The sequence below is a fragment of the Hyla sarda genome, chromosome 2 (genome assembly GCF_029499605.1).
Source record: "Hyla sarda isolate aHylSar1 chromosome 2, aHylSar1.hap1, whole genome shotgun sequence".
In the NCBI taxonomy this organism is placed as follows: domain Eukaryota; kingdom Metazoa; phylum Chordata; class Amphibia; order Anura; family Hylidae; genus Hyla; species Hyla sarda.
The window spans coordinates 46,690,677-46,704,671 of record NC_079190.1 but is presented as its reverse complement, the minus strand read 5'-3'; the positions used below and the strand labels follow the sequence as shown (position 1 = coordinate 46,704,671).

At 46.7% G+C, this 13,995-nt stretch overlaps 1 protein-coding gene across 3 annotated transcripts in view; it reads right to left on the bottom strand.

Annotated features, from left to right (window-relative positions):
* The window catches only part of ZMYM2 (zinc finger MYM-type containing 2), a 122,453-nt gene extending 111,058 nt beyond the window's left edge, over positions 1 to 11,395 (bottom strand). Inside the window, exon 1 of one of the 3 annotated variants that reach the window (XM_056561712.1) lies at positions 10,768 to 11,395. The gene's annotated coding sequence lies outside the window, so the exon portion shown is untranslated. Of the gene's footprint in view, positions 1 to 8,977; positions 9,774 to 9,809; positions 10,736 to 10,767 lie in introns of those variants that run through there. The other 2 variants (XM_056561711.1, XM_056561713.1) reach the window with 2 other exon arrangements.
* Positions 11,396 to 13,995: the final 2,600 nt, after the last annotated feature.

Here is a 13,995-nt window from a genome sequence, read left to right as displayed (position 1 = left end):
CAGCGGCGGGACTCCCGCGATCAGGCATCTTATCCCCTATCCTTTGGATAGGGGATAAGATGTCTAAGCACTGGAGAACCCCTTTAAGACAGACATGGTGCAATCTAAAAGTTTGACATGTCTGGATATGTCGTAGGTTTACATAACAGTAATGCTTTTACCCAGTGATGGCGAACCTTTTTGAGCCCCAGTGCCCAAACAGTAATGCACACCAACTTTTTTTTCCCCTCAAAGTGCCCACGACTAGAAATCATCCCCAGTCTGTGATGTCCCTCCCCCTTATCCCCAGTCTGTGTAGTATGTCCCCCTTCACACATAGAAATCATTTGGGGGGGGGGGGAGATGAGTAGGAATCGACAGATATTCCGATAATGCCCCGTGCCGCACCCTCCACCACCGCACTGCCCCGGCCAGAGACCGCCGCTTCCCCATTGCCTCCCCTATCCCCGGTTTTATAATTACCTGTTCCAGGGTCTGGGGCTACTTCTGGCTCTTGTGCGTCCGGTGTTACGATGTGCGCTGCGCAATGACGTGTGACGTCAACGCGACGTCACCGTCAGTGCGCACAGTAACGCTCAGGAGGACGCCACAGGAGCCAGAAGAAGCGTGGACCCCGGGAACAGGTAATTATAAAACAGAGTATGGGGGAGGAAATGGGGCAGCGGCGGTGGCCGTCTCTGGCCGGTGCGGTGATGGGGGCGGTCGCAGGTCGCAGTGATAGCAGTCAGGACCCCAGGACAGGCAGGGGAGAGAAGCGGGCGGCAGCAGCAGTCTCTGCCCCCAGCAAAAGCCGCTGCAGTTCATTGATTTAAAGCGCCCGATTTAAATCAATGATCTGCAGCGGTGTTGCCCGGGGGGGGGGGGGGGGGGGGGATAAATAGCAGTTAACTTTTACCGGAATATCGGTATAAGTTATCGGCTATCGGCCCTAACCTCCACAGAGTATCGGCCCTAAAAAAAACTATATCGGTCGATCCCTAATGAGGAGCCGTGTGCAGTCACCTGCATCTGCACTGGTATATACCTGGTTGGTGCAGGTGGGCGGGCAGGAACTTCAAGATGCCGGCCCCATCCTGCAGGCCGTGCGGGCTCAGCTCGAGTCCGGATCGCTGCTCCTCCCGTGTGCTTCGGAGTCTCAGGCAGCTGGGTGGGCAGGCAAGGGACCCTTCTTGTACTCTGTACGGCGCGGGTATGAGGTCCGGGTTGCGGGAGCTCTGGCTCAGCGCTCCTCACATGCCTGCACCGGAACATGCCCCGCATCTGGTTTTGTGACAAGACCTAAAACCATAGTTACCACTGTTTTAGGTCCAGTCACAAAACTGGATACGGGGCAAAAATGAGCCGACCGGAGTCAGTATCTGGCTCCGGTCAGCTCATTAAAGTGAATGAGTTTTGGCAACGGTCCGGCTGGACCCGGCAGCCGTAATGACTAAACGTAATGTGAATGCAGCCTTAGAAAAATACGTTCTCTCTCCAAAATCCCAATGGCGCTTCTTCGCATTGTAGTGCACCCGCAGAGCACTTTACATCCACATATTTTTTTTATTGATCTGACTTTTTGATCGCTTTTTATTCATTTTTTTCATTATATAAAAAGAAACCAAAAATACGCTATTTTGGATATTGGAATTTTTTGCGCATACGCCATTGACCGTGCGGTTCAATTAACATTATATTTATATAGCTTGGACATTTCCGCACACGCGATATCACATATGTTTATTTACAGGTCTCTTATGGGAAATGGGGGGTGATTCTTACTTTTATTAGGGAAGGTGTTAAAAAAACGTTCATGACGGACTATAACGGTTCCTAACGGATAATAAAAAATACCATAGACTTAAATGGGATTGTTTAACAAGGCTTTTCTAACGGACGTTTGTAACCAGGGCTGTGGAGTCAGAGTCGAGGAGTCGGACTAAATTTTGGGTACCTGGAGTCTGAGTCGGCAAATGCACCGACTCCTACTAAATTTAGATTGGAATAAAAAAAAAAAGCAAGTTTAAATGTCCCAATTCACAAAAAGTTATAATTAATGACTAATAAAGACCAATGCATGCAGTGCCTCACGTAACCGCAGAAGGAACACGTTAAGTGACCGTGAAGAAGCATGCTTTTCATGTGCTCACTATATGGATATGGCACGCACAATTAGGAGCGGCAATACTTCTACTTTCCATAGTGTTGTGTTCTGCTGTTACAGGGAACCCATGGATAACCTAGTCTCTCACTGATAAGGGAATAAAGGGGTACTCCGCCCCTAGACATCTTATCCCCTATACAAAGGATAGGGGATAAGATGTCAGATCGCCACGGTCCCGCTGCTGGGGAACCCCGCTGCGGCACTGCGCCATCATTACAGCACAGAGCGAGTTCGCTCTGCACGTAATGACGGGCAATACAGGGGCCGGAGCATCGTTACGTCATGCCCGCCCCTTTCAATACAAGTCTATGGGAGGGGGTGTGGCCCCCTCCCATAGACTTGCATTAAGGGGACGGGCCGTGATGTCACGAGGGGCGGAGCCATGACGTCACGCTGCTCCGTCCCCTGTATCGCCCGTCATTACGCACAGAGCGCACTCTCTCTGTGCTGTAATGATAGTGTGGTGCCGCAGCGGGGGATCCCAGGGCTCCCCAGCAGCGGGACCGCGGTGATCTAACATCTTATCCCCTATCCAAAGATGTCTAGGGGCGGAGTACCCCTTTAAGTAAATGTTTTTTGCAGGACTAGAGACACTTGTATAAGTGAACGGAATGGAGGGTCAATAATTCAAGACTGAAGCCGTGAACCATTTGAAAAACTGCTGCCATTCAGCTAAGGCTATAAAAACTTGTAAACTCAGATTGTTAGCTTAAAGGGGTACTCCGCCCTTAGACATCTTATCGCCTATCCAAAGGATAGGGGATAAGATGTCAGATCACCGGGGTCCCGCTGCTGGGGACCCCCGGAATCGCCGCTGCGGCACCGCACTCATTAATGCACAGAGCAAGAACGCTCTGCGCGTAATGGCGGGCAATACAGGGGCCGGAGCATCGTTAGGTCATGGCTCCACCCTTCGTGACATCACAGCCCGACCCCTCAATACAAGTCTATGGGAGGGGGCGTGGTGGTCGTCATGCCCCCTGCCATTGACTTGCATTAAAGGGGCGGGCTGTGATGTCACGAGGGGCGGAGCCATGACATCACGCTGCTCCATCCCCTGTATCGCCCGTCATTACGCACAGAGCGAACTAGCTCTGTGCAGTAATGATAGCAGAGTGCCGCAGCGGCGATCCCGGGGGTCCCCAGCAGCGGGACCCCGGCGTTCTGACATCTTATCCCCTATCCTTTGGATAAGATGTCTAGGGGTGGAGTACCCCTTAAGGACGTAAATGTACGTCCTGGTGCGGTGGTACTTAACGCACCAGGACGTACATTTACGTCCTGTGCATAACCGCGGGCATCGGAGCGATGCCCGTGTCATGCGCGGCTGATCCCGGCTGCTGATCGCAGCCAGGGACCCGCCGGCAAGGGCCAACGCCCGCGATCTCGCGGGCGTCCGCCATTAACCCCTCAGATGCCGGGATCAATACAGATCCCCGACATCTGCAGCAGTACGCGATTTCAATGAATGGTCGGATCGCCCGCATCGCTGCTGCGGGGAACCGATCATTCAGAACGCCGCACGGAGGCCCCCTCACCTTCCGGCTCCAGGCGTCTTCTGCTCTGGTCTGAGATCGAGCAGACCAGAGCAGAAGATGACCGATAACACTGATCTGTTCTATGTCCTATACATAGAACAGATCAGTATTAGCAATCATGGTATTGGTATAAATAGTCCCCTATGGGGACTATTGAAGTGTAAAAAAAAAAAAAAAAAAAAAAAAAAAATGTAAAATAATAAAGTGAAAAATCGTCCGTTTTTTACTATTTTACCCCCAAAAAGCGTAAAAAATTTAATAGACATATTTGGTATCACCGCATGCGTATATGTCCGAACTATTAAAATAAAATGTTAATGATCCCGTACGGTGAACGGCATGAACGTAAAAAAATTTATAAATAAAAGTCCAAAGTTGCTACTTTTTTAATACATTTTATTTAAATAAAATTATAAAAAAGTGTATTAAGTTTTTTATATGCAAATGTGGTATAAAAAAGTACAGATAATGGGGCAAAAAATGAGCCCTCATACCGCCGCTTATACGGAAAAATAAAAAAGTTATAGGTCATCAAAATAAAGGGATTATAAACGTACTAATTTGGTTAAAAAGTTAGTGATTTTTTTTTTTTAAGCACAACAATAATATAAAAGTATGTTATAATGGGTATCATTTTAATCGTATTGACCCTCAGAATAAAGAACACACGTCATTTTTACCGTAAATTGTACGGCGTGAAAACGAAACCTTCCAAAATTAGCAAAATTGTGTTTTTCTTTTTAATTTCCCCACAAAAATAGTGTTTTTTGGTTGCGCCATACATTTTATGATATAATGAGTAATGTCCTTACAAAGGACAACTGGTCATGCAAAAAAACAAGCCCTCATACTAGTCTGGCGATGAAAATATAAGAGTTATGATTTTTAGAAGGCGAGGAGGAAAAAACGAAAACGTAAAAATTAAATTGCCTGAGTCCTTAAGGCCAAAATGGGCTGAGTCCTTAAGGGGTTAAACTTTAAACATGACTATGGGATTCTACTAGGGAAATCATGTTTTATAATAAATGCCCCTTTCTGGATCCTCCCACTGCCCTATCTTCAGCAGCAGATCAGCACACAAAAAGGAGAAGGCAGCAGCTTCTGCCCAACTACCTCTCTCTGCTAGAAGAGCTTAGAAGAACTTGGTGGAACAGCTTCTAAGATTCAACTGTAAGGGTTTATAAATACATTTGCATATTAATACAGAGGAGGAGTCGGAAGTACAAAAAACTGTAGAGTCGGAACCTTTATCTACCGACTCCACAGCCCTTTTTGTAACGGATGAATTTTTATAGTGTGAAAGCAGCCTTAGCCAAAATAAAGAATCTGAACATCTCTGCAGAACAAAGTCAGATCCTGACCAAGGGCTTGTTCACACCATCGGTGGGCTCCATCCTGTTTAGAACCAAACAAGCCGAATAGACCCTATTCAACACTGACACCACCAGGTCCCATCGGATCCCACTGACTCAAATGGAGTCTGTCCATTGTCACAAATTTAGCAGTAGTAGAGCGGAGGGGGGGGGGGGGGGAAAGAAAGGCGTGGACATTTTTTTCTCTGTTCTCCCATCCTTTCAATGGGTGACACAACAGAGCACCCTTTAGCAAAGCCCATTGGCAGTGTGAACTTATTCTATACATTACAGATCTCGAACCAGCACGATCAACTTGTTACATATACAAGATCATCATTTACAATTCATCCATTGCACATACACAACCCAAACACATCCTAATAGCCAGTCACCATTACTTTTCATGAACAGAAGTCACACAGGGAGTGATCAGTAAGCTTGAGTTCACACACGGGGAGATTCATCAAAAGCTGAGCAGAGGAAAAGTGGACCAGTTTTCCATAGCAACCAATCAGATCACTTATTTTTCAGAGGCCTTTTCAAAATGGAAAGAAGCGATCTGATTGGCTTCAACTATTCTTCCGCACAGGTTTTGATATAGCTTCCCCCTAGAACTTTAATAAGTACTGTTACAAAAAATAGGAGTGGAACTAAAACAGTAATGATAGAATCGGCACCTTCTCTCTGTTCTTTTGACACTAGGGCTGCTCAGATATGCTCTGTCACATTGACGACAATGCGTATCCATGTGGATCTGCTAAAGCTAAGTTCACATTGTCGTTGTGCCATTCAGCACAAAAATTAAAAAAAATAAAAATCTGAAGAGACTCTGAACAAGACAGGACGGAACACAACTGACACCACTGGGTCCCAACCGATCCCACTGAATTGAATGGGGTCCATCGGGGATCTAGTAGTTTACTGGGCGGAGTTGACGCTAGGGATCGACCAATATCTATTTTTTAGGGCTGATACCGATAATCTATGACCTTTCAGGCCGATAGGTGATAATTTATACCGATATTCCCTTAGTCCGGTACGTCACAAGACGCTTCAGCCTATCACCGGCCGATACGGGACATCACTGCGGCCGGTGATAGGCTGAAGCGCCATGTGACGTACCGGACTAAGGGAAGTAGGTAGTAGACAGCCCGGCCGACCGATCAGCTGTTGCGGAGCTCCGTGGGAACGTAGGTGAAAGTTTTTTGTTTTTTTTGTTTTGTTTTTTGCAGCCTGGACAGGATGGAATAGGAAAAGTCTGCACCGGACATCTCCTTTAATGAGCCTACTGGAGTCAAACAGTAACTCTGGTTGGCTCATTTCCGGCCCGAATCCAGTTTTGTGACCAGACCTAAAACCGCAGTAACCTACAGTTTAAATGGGCACTGTCCTGAAAAATTATTTTTAATATGTTATAGTACTTAAAGGGTACCTCATCAAAAAAACTTTTGATATATTATAGATTAATGTATGCAGTATAACTTTACAATTGCATGTTATTAAAAAAATATGCTTCTTTCTATTTAATTTTCCACTTTGAAGAAATGATCACTAGGGGTCTCCCTACCAGTCCTGGCAGCAAGCATTTCAGACTCATGCTGGAGTCCTAAACACTACAAGCTGCCAGTCTGCTTTGTTCACAAAGGAGAACACTCAGAGCTGCCAGCCTGCTTTGTTCACAGCCTGTTTGGCTGTGAACAAAGCAGGCTGGCAGCTCTGAGTGTTTAGGACTCCAGCATGAGTCAGAAATGCTTGCCGACAGGACTGATCAGGAAAAATACAATAGAAAGAAGCATATTTTTCATTAACATGCTATTGGAAAGTTATTCAACATTCATTAATCTAAAATATATCAAAAGTTTATTTGATGAGAGGTACCCTTTAAGTACTACAACATATCTCTAATATACTTTTATAAAAATAAATGCTTTTAAAACATTTTAAAAGCAATTTGAAATTCGGCCTCTAGGGGGCGCCCTCCTAGTGGCCGAATGCAGTGCTTAGTGACGTCACTGCAAAATTCCGACTGATTCCGGCAGGGCACCAGTCGAAATTTTGCGCAGGCGCAGTAACAGCCAGGGCTGCGCATCGGCTTCCCACACTCGCCGACGGCCCTGCTGTAAGGTGCGGGTGGCGCGGGGGGTTGGCTGCTCCAGCAAGGTGCGGGGGGTGCTGCTGCAAGGTACAGGGGCTGCTGCAAGGTGCGGGGGGGATGGGGGGCGCTGCTGCAAGGTACGGGGGGGGGGCGCGGTGTTTGGGTGTTACTTATCGAGCGGCAGGAAGAGGCTCCCCCGCACCCGTCCCTCCCGCATCGGCTCCTGGCTCACTCCTTCCCCCATGAAACTCCTGTCCTGGGTGCCTCCAGTTTTACCACTACAACTCCCAGCATGCCCTGACAGCCAATAGATGTCAGGGCATGCTGGGAGTTGTAGTGGTGAAACAGCTGGAAGCATCCTGTTAGGAGAACTAAGAGCGGAAGTGCCGGCCCCAGCAGGCATCAGTGACATGGTGCCTGCTGGGGAAGTCTGCCTGGAAGTCTGCACACTACCAGGCAGACAAAATGCCATTTTAAAAATAGTAAAAAATAAATAAAAATAAAAAGGCAGGGAGGGTGTTAGGGATAGAAGGGCAATAGGCAGGGACAGAAAAAAAATCATGATGGTGGGAGCTACCCTTTAAGGTCTGGTCACAAAACCGGATACTGGGCAAAAATGAGCCGACCAGAGTCACTGTTTGACTCCGGTCGGCTCATTAAAGTAAATGGAGTTCGGCACCGGCCAACTGGGGTACGTGAGCCAACTGTTTCCCCCCCCCCCCCCCCCCCCCCCTTAGCCGGATCCGGCAGGCGGATTGCTCCAATTGCAGTGTGAATGCAGCCAAACGTTTCTGTTTTCTTTTTATTCTGAGGCATTCCCAGTAACAGGATTTGAATTAACCAACTTTATTGACAATGAAAATACTTTTAAAAAGGAAAAAAAAAATGTAAAAACTTTTATGCATTTAAAGCTTAAACATCAAAATAGTAATAGCCTTAAAGCTGCACCTTTTATCTGCATTTGTTGGTATATGTTCAACATATATGGAAAACACACATTGAAAACATGACATGAACCCAGCCTTACAGCTCTAAAGGCAACAAAACATAGCTTGTTTTTCACTCACATAAACATATACGCCTGGCATACTGCAAAGCCTTAGGCCCCTTTCACACTACATAATTACTCCGTTTTCCAAGTTCCGTCAGAAAATCGGCAGTAAAACGGCAGTTACAAAATCCTATACGGCCGTTAGAAAAGTCTATGTTTTTTTTTTCTAATAGCCGTTTAAACCCTTTAATAATGGCCATTTTGTGACGGAAGATAGTAACAGGAGAAATAGTTCATTAACTATTTCTCCCGTCACAAAATAATGGCTGTTATTAATAACGGGTTAAAACAGCTATTAGAAAAATCCTATAGACTATATTGGGATTTTCCAACGGCCACATAAGATTTCGTAACTGCCGATTTTCTGACGGAACTTCAAAAACGGAGTAATTATGTAGTGTGAAACGGGCCTTAGAAGCATCATACATAAAAATACACACAATTGAAATAACCAGTGTTTATATCCTGGGCTCTAAAGTAGTGTTTCCCCAAGCAGAGGGCATACAGCTGACGCAAAACTACAACTCACAGCATGCCCAGATGTTGGGATTTATAGGTTTACAACAGCTGGAGGCACCATGCTTGGAAAACACTAATATATAAGGCAATGTTTCCCAATGAGGGTGCCTCCAGCTGTTGCAAGACTACAACTCCCAGCATGCCCGGACAGCCGAAGGCTGTCCGGGCATGCTGGGAGCTGTAGTTTTGCAACAGCTGGAGGCACCCTCATTGGGAAACACTGGTATAGGGTTAAACCAGCAGGCCCTTATTAGCTGTCTACACTGTCACACTCACATGCTTATTATAATCACACCCACAGCCTTGTAAATAATAGAATCCACCGTAGAGTGGGGCAGATAGCGCCAAGATAAACACACAACGTTGTGCATTCTGCCCCTCGCGCTGCATTGTCACAACACTCGGCCAAAGAGAAAGAAACGGAGCGCCTAGCGGCCGGAGGTGGTAGTGCAGTCAGCGCGCTGCGCCCCCTCCCCCCGTGTTCCAATCGCCGCACTCACTGAGCAGACGAGGATTTCCCTCACACAATACAACAGGCAGCGAGTGTGATCTGGGGCCTAGTGCACAGAGGCTGCACTACTGCGGGCCTCACCGTATACAATGTATACACCCGGGCCGACACACAGTACACACACACTGGGGAGACACCGTATACCGGGGGGTGTAACACCGACTACAGCCCCGCTCCGTCCCCACATCCCGACCTTTGTATGAAGCCCGGAGGGGCACGGAGGGGGAGCTGCCCTGAGGGAATCCTTCTGCCCCGGCGCTGTGACGCCCGCTCCGCTGGTCGCGCTGCCTCCCGTCCGCCATTACCGAGCGACGAACAATACATGGCCCGGCACACCCCGAGGTGACCCGACGGGCGCCCCCCCTATTGCCCCCTCCTAGGGGGGAAACATAATAACGCCCGGAAGGCAAGTCAGTCATAACACCGGAGAGCGCTAACCACCCGCCGTACACCGGAGAGGCGACTAAATATCTACCCCCCGCCAGGTGGCGTAAGAGAGGGCCACCACACGTGAGGGTAACAGCGGGGTAAATACGACAGGACACGATATCACGTAGACGCTTCACATTCCCTCCCCAGCACCGTGAGCTCACTTACCGGCAGCGGGAGATGATGGAGGGAGAGAAAGAAGACCGAGCACAGGCCCCAGCCGCAGTTTCCCCTCACAGCGATCGTTCCCCCCGAAACCCAACTCTCCCCGTCCAGTCCCGGAGCATAAGGGGGCGGAGCCAACAAGCAGCAAAGTGGAGAAGGCGCAGCCACAGAGCTCCCACAACGTCCCGCCTCCTTAACTACTCCGATTGGCCGAAGCCGTTTAGTGGCAGGGTAAGGGAGGACGCGGCTGATTGCTAGAGGGACATGTCAATCAGCGCAGCTTGTTTTCCCGCCTCCCCTCGAGGCCGATGGGCGGTTCTCTCACTAAAACTTGATGAGGGGGGGTGGGGTGAAGCACCGCCCATGCGTTGCAGTTAAGTCTATGAAGGTTTAGTGGAGAGGGGAGGGGTTAGATGTGGGAATCTGACCAGTTTTATTAGCCTGGCGCTGGCCCAGATAGACGAGGGAGGGGCTTATACAGGGATGGGCGTGGCCGGGAGCTATGCTGCAAGCTGCGCTATGTTTATGGAGAGAGAGAGACTGCTCCGTCTCGCTATATAGCCTTGTAAACCCTTTCGGTGCCGCACGACTTTTATCGCTGAGGCAAAATTCAGAGATTTCCTGACGGGGTTAAGCGATAACGTCTCGTATACAAATCGCACTATAATGTGAACACGTCACTGTACTAACCGACGCGTCTCTCGCTGTAACCTGAGAGGAGGTGACGGACGGACGTGCGCTGCATGGCGGCTGCAGTGGCGTCCTACCCCACCCCCAGCGGCCACGCTTCACCTCACACCTCAAGCGCATTCACTATCCGCACGTCACTTATCACTAGTGTGATCACCACTGCACCCCCTCCCTCCTCACACATTAGTTCACTAGTGGTCCCGTCGTTGGCTCGCCGTGCGGTGCCGTCCACCATTTTGTCATTTGGTGAGAGGCACACGACATGACGTACGTGTTATAGGCGACAGCTTCAGAAGTGAGCGCGTTTCTTTCCCCCGTCAGGCTTGGGGCGGTATTTCACGTCAGCAGACGACGTGTAGTCGAGGAGCAGTAGGTGGCGACACACGGCGAGCCGGGAGGTGAGGGAAGGCAGCCGACTGTGACTCAACTGAGACAAAATGGCGGACGCGCGGGCTCCACGTCTGAGCCCGTGGACTGGGTGACTGAAAAGGTTCATTCGACGATTTATGGAGAACCGTGTGGGAGACATGTATTCTGATGGGAAGAAAATACACTGCAGACCATAGTCTTTACTGACAGGATGTGTTTGTTAGTTTTTTTTTCTTATTATGTAATTCTGAAAATAATGTCCACAATGTTACAGCTTGTGTTGGGTTGGTTTATACCTTGTTCCTGCCCCATTTAGTCTGTCTTATCTGTCGGCATCCCACTTTTAACAGGATGCTGACATATACTAAATAATTCCCGCAGAATTACGTGAACGGAATTACGCGCTGAGAACATAAACATCAATGTGAATGGGTTTCTGAGAGACCCGTTTACATTGCGGAATTTCACTGGCAGACAATTCCGCTTCTGAAATTGTTCCGCTCAAAGAAAGAACATGTTCATTCTTTGCGCGGAAGTCCACGAACACTGCATAGCCATCAATGGTGACGGCGCAGTGCCACGCGGTCCTACTGCCGAAGTATTTCGGCGGCAGGCGCCAGAATGGAATCTCCGCTCGCGGAATTCTGCGAGCGGAGATTCCATTCACAATCCGTAGTGTGAACATACCCTTAGGGGGAACCACGCACTATGATAACTTCCATGGCAGAACTGAGTTACCCAATCAAAACATTCAGAACCTTTACGCTATTTAAAAATGTCAGAGCCCATGTTATTAAGTCCTCTGTCACATAGGTCCTAAACATAGTTACTAGGTGATACAACTTAAATGGCGATTAATGTAGTATGCCCCCCATTTTTTGTTTAAAGGGGTACTCCGATAATTTATCCCTATGTAAAAGCCGCACGGAGGGGGACGTTAAAAAAAAAAAAATACCTTTCTCACACCAGCACTGCCCGAATCACAACCAGTCATCCAATCAGCTGCTGAGGCAGAATATCACTGCGTCCACTGATTGGATAAGTGGATATGTTAGTCCATGAATATACAATTGCGCAGCACAGCCAGCTCACGCCTCTTAAACTACAAGCACCGTCCAGCATGATAGCTTCAAGTGAAGCCAAATGAACACCAGTTGCAAAGAGCCAATATTCCAGCCAGGGGGTTCCAGATAAAACTTCAACTTAATTATTGTAGTATAACATCCATATATCTATCAACTAGAGGTAACAGAAACCCCGCATCTGACGTGTTTCAGTCATGTGGACCATAGGCATAGATTGGCCAGATGAGCTAAAATGGCGGCAAATGTTCCTTTTACCTGCTGTCGACCGTGGTGTCAGTGAAGCAGCCTGGTGGATCAGTGGATTGCAGATCTCACTGTATAATGCTTTATAGTGAATGCAGTATAGTAATTGTATGTAAAAGTCCCCTATGGGTACTTAAAAAGTGAAGTAAATAAAAAAAAATTACAGTTATTTTAACCCATTAAGGACCAAGCCCATTTTCACCTTAACCCATTAAGGACCCAGCCAATTTTCACTGTAGGACCCGGCCATTTTTTGCACATCTGGCCACTGTCACTTAAAGCATTAATAACTCTGGGATGCTTTTACCTTTCATTCTGATCCCGAGACAGTTTTTTCATGACATATTCTACTTTATGTTAGTGGTAAAATTTTGTCGATACTTGCATAATTTCTTGGTGAAAAATTCCACAATTTGCTGAAAAAATTGAAAATTTTGAATTTTTTTATCTTTGAAGCTCTCTGCTTATAAGGAAAATGAATATTCCAAATAAATTATATATTGATTCACATATACAATATGTCTACTTTGTTTCCATCATAAAGTTGACATGTTTTTACTTTTGGAAGACATCAGAGGGCTTCAAAGTATAGCAGCAATTTTTCACAAAATTTTCAAACTCAAAATTTTTCAGGTACCAGTTCTGTTTTGAAGTTGATTTGAAGGGCCTTCATATTAGAAATGCCCCATAAATTACCCCATTATAGAAACTACACCCCTCAAAGTATTCAAAATAACATTCATTAAGTGTGGTAATCCTTTAGGTGTTTCACAGGAATAGCAGCAAAGTGAAAGAGAAAAATCAAAATCTTCATTTTTTAACACTCGCATGTTCTTGTAGACCCAGTTTTAAAATTTTTACAAAGGGTAATAGGAGAAAAAGCCCCCCCAAATTTGTCACCCAATTTCTCTCGAGTAAGGAAATACCTCATGTGTATGTGAAGTGTTCGGTGAGTGCAGTAGAGGGCTCAGAACGGAAGGAGTGACAATGGCAATTTTGAGAGTGAATTTAGCTGAAATGGTTTTTGGGGGGCATGTCACATTTAGGAAGCTCCTATTGTGCCAGAATAGTAAAAAAAACGCTCATGGCATACTATTTTGGAAACTACACCCCTCAAGGCACATAACAAGGGGTCCAGTGAGCCTTAACACCCCACAGGTGTTTGACAACTTTTCGTTAAAGTCGGATGTGTAAATGAAAAACTTTGTTTTTTCACTAAAGTGCAGTTTTTTTCCCAAATGTACAATTTTTACAAAGGGTAATGGGAGAAAATGCCCCCCAAAATTTGTAACCCCATCTCTTCTTAGTATGGAAATACCCCATGTTAGGACGTCAAATGCTCTGTGGGCGAACTACAATGCTAAGAAGAGAAGGAGTTACATTTGGCTTTTGGAAAGCAAATTTTGCTGAAATGGTTTTTGGGGCGCATGTCACATTTAGAAAGCCCCTATGGTACCAGAACAGGAAAAAACAAAACACATGACATACTATTTTGGAAACTACACCCTTCAAGGAACGTAACAAGGGGTACAGTGAACCTTAACACCCCACAGATATTTGACGACTTTTTGTTAAAGTCAGATGTGTAAATGGAAAAAAATTTTTCACTAAAATGCAGTTTTTTCCCCCCAAATTTTACATTTTTACAAGGGCTAATAGGAGAAAATGCCCCTAAAAAATTTGTAACCCATTTCTTCTGAGTATGGAAATACCCCATGTGTGGATGTCAAGTGCTCTGTGGGCGAACTACAATGCTCAGAAGAGAAGGAGCGCCATTGAGCTTTTGGAGAGAGAATTTTTTG